Consider the following 3,274-nt stretch of genomic DNA (forward strand, 5'->3'; position numbering starts at 1 on the left):
GGCCTGGCCCCCGGGGTCCGCGTCGCGAGCGGCGGTGCACTCACCGAGCCGGGCTGCGAGGGGCAGAGGGGCGCCCGCGGCTAGCCGGAGCGCCGAGGCGCCTCCCTTTTCTCTTGGTAGCGTCGGTCCGCACTCCCTGTGACCCAGGACGTCATGATGCCTGTCTGTTTTCTCAATGATAACTTGGCAGAAGAAGAGAGAGGCTGCCAGGTTCTCCTCGGGTGGTTACGTGGTATGTGCACGTTTCTGTTTGCATGCGTTTCTCGCTCTCTTTTTAAAAATAAATATCTGTGTTTCAAAGAAAAAAATTCCCGGCACTGTCATGATTTGATTGCATTATTGCGTTTGCATAATTGACGCCGCTGGGTGGGTATATGTGTGTGGATGTGCGTGTGGGGTTTTTTGCCCCTTTAAATCCTGCTGCCGCCGCCGCCGCCGCCGCAGCCGCTGCAAACGGAAAGCAAGCATGCGTTCATCTTTTGTCTTTCATTTTACCTTCAGGGTGACATTCAGTGCCAACTGCTCCCTTTTGACCGTCGCCAATCCCCGCCTGGGCAAAATAAATTTTCAAAACGTAGGGGGAGGGGAAGGGACAGCCCCCTCGGCCCCGAATGCTGGGCTCTCGATTCCTTCCATGAGCGGACCCCCGACCTAACCCGACCCACCCCCCACCCCTGAAAAACCATTTTCCCTTCTACCCACCGGGCCCAGGCAGAGAATCGGCATCAAGACAGCGAGGAGCATCCACCCCGGGCCAGACACTCATGTTCGCGGCTCGCACTTGCTGACTTGCATCTCAGTTGCCTTCTGAGTGTGTAGGCCTCTCACAACTGGAGCTATTTTTGTCTCCCAGAGATGTTCTTTAAAGCCTTTTAAAAATGGGAAGGGGGCAGGGAAGAAAAAGAGAGAGAGAGAGAGAGAGAGAGAGAGAGAGAGAAATAAAAGCCCAAGCCCCCTATTTTAGGGGGCTGTACAAACACATCAGGAAATCTGGAGGGGGAGGCCCTGGCACCTGACCCACCAGGGCAGTTTGAAAGGGCAGAAAGGATAACTAGGTTTTTATCTGAATTCTTCTACAACAGCAGGAGAACTTGGTTTTATTACAAAGATATGATTGCTGGCTCTCCACTGTATTTGTCATGTTTTATAATTACGTCCTCTAGAATCTGTAGGAAAGGTCTCCACAATAACCCCTAATATTTATTTCCGCAAACATGAGAAGGTATTTCAGATGATGTGACCACGTGATGGGTGAAACACAGATCAGGTCTTTTTATAATATTTAGTTTCTGTTATTTGTACATCGGTCTGTTTTATGTAGCTTCTCTTAATCATAACATTGTACATATTAATCACCATATGCGCATTACTGAAAAATAAATATCTAGTGCCAGGTTTGGCAAATACTTTGCCTGTCTTTATGGCTAATTCTTCATCTGAGGTAGAAGAACGGGGGTGGGAATTTTTTTTTCCACATGCTTCTTTTCTGTTGACCTTGGTCACCATCATGGATTGGCAAAGTCACTATTCCCACGGATTCCAAATCCCTAAAAGATGATAGCAGGGGCCAAGGTTGCAAAAAATAAAGCATGGAGGAGAGTGTCAAATCCGAAAAGGCAAAGCTGGTTGGGAGAAAAACTTTTGATCTCATCCACGATCATCTGCACCTGCTCTAGGTTTAAGACTACTTTGCCTGTATGAGAGGTAGGCTACATTTAATGAAAATAACCAGTAACTTCCTAGGTCTTTGCCCTTTTTAGGTCTTTTGCTTTAGAGTCATTTGCCAAGAATCACTAAGCAAATTCCATAGGGAAGGCATTGTAATTTTGCAAAGACCAGACGATCAGAATTGGAGAAGAGCCTCACCAAGGTAGACTTATAAGAGGGTCTGAGGACTACCGACTAGTAGACAGATCCCCAAACTTGAACGGGGTGCCACCTCAGCCTGAACGATTGGACACAGCTCTCTGGCCTGGCTGAGCAGTCGCCTGGCAATGCCAGGATGAACCGGCACAGTCTTGTCCGGTGCACAGAGGGCATCGGTGTCAAAGAAGGCAGGGGCCTATTCCGAATTCCAGTAGGTACCATCTTATTGATAACTTTTGGTAACTTTTTAGTATACTATTCAAGAGAGGCTTGTTAATATTCAAACTGCCAACCTGGTTCTCCAGCTTTATTACTTATTAGCCTTAGTACAGGACCTTTAAAGCCTCCCTGCCAAAAAAAAACAAAAAAAACACAAAAACAAAAAAAAAACCATAAAAATTTGACTAACTTTAATCCCTTGAAATCCTTTTTTTTCCCCCTGGGACAAATGCTTTCCATGCTATTTGCCACCAATCTACGTGCCGCTGCAGGCAGGCAGGGGTGAGACGTTTGAGCAATGAGCAAAGGGTAGAGGCAGAGGGCTCCAGTTGGAATAGATCCTTCCTAAACCGGATTCTCTTAAGCCACCTCTGGCTAAGAGCTGCTCTCTGTTGTTTATTCAGACTACGTTCAAGTCTTTACTTTCTGGCTTCACCCTAAACAGAATAGTTAATATTGTTGTAGCATGTTCAGCTTAACTTTCCAACCAAACCAAAGGGCAAGACAAAAATGCTTACTAAGATGGATGGAATGCATGAGAGGTGTTGCCTTAAACTTTGCTTGTGTTTAGAATTTGCCAATCTAATTAAATCTTCTCAACAAGAACATGAGAGAAGGATTATAGGTATCCTCATTTTACCCAAGAAAACCGAGGCACAGAGAAGTTAAGTAATATGCCCAGCCTCACACAGCTGGGATCCAAATTCAAGTGCCTTGAGCCCTCACTGTCAAGCTCCCTGCCTACCTACCCACCAATTCAATGTCATTCTACCCCCTCACACATTGCACCCACAGTTCAGTCAGGCTAGTCACCCACTGCCCACCTCACACCCTTTGTTTACTCCAATGTCACTGCCCAAGCATTCAGTATCCCCTTCTGCCTCTTTGCTATTCAAGTTCTATCTATTGGTCAAGGCCAAGTTCAACTCCCACTTTGCCCACAAAGCCATTATTTACATTATTGGGTGTATTGATCATTCTCTCTGTGTCCTCACTGTTCACTTCTATGTATGACATCACTGTTCTCTGTTTCTGGGGTTTATTTTTTCATCTCTTCTTCATCTCCCAATTCCGTTCTAATAGCATTATGCATTTTTTCCCTGCCTCTTCGAGTTTGCCTAAGTACAACTGGCTGTCATTAAATAGCTTCTGATGGACTAATTGACACAAAACTGCCCTTTGGAGAGCT

General features: G+C 46.0%; 1 protein-coding gene across 1 annotated transcript in view; it reads right to left on the reverse strand.

Annotated features, from left to right (window-relative positions):
* ESRRG (estrogen related receptor gamma) overlaps positions 1–773 on the reverse strand; it is a 577,991-nt gene extending 577,218 nt beyond the window's left edge. Inside the window, exon 1 of the mRNA XM_029935647.1 lies at positions 703–773. The gene's annotated coding sequence lies outside the window, so the exon portion shown is untranslated. The remainder of the gene's footprint in view (positions 1–702) is intronic.
* Positions 774–3,274: the final 2,501 nt, after the last annotated feature.

This window comes from Suricata suricatta, chromosome 3 (assembly GCF_006229205.1).
Source record: "Suricata suricatta isolate VVHF042 chromosome 3, meerkat_22Aug2017_6uvM2_HiC, whole genome shotgun sequence".
In the NCBI taxonomy this organism is placed as follows: Eukaryota; Metazoa; Chordata; class Mammalia; order Carnivora; family Herpestidae; genus Suricata; species Suricata suricatta.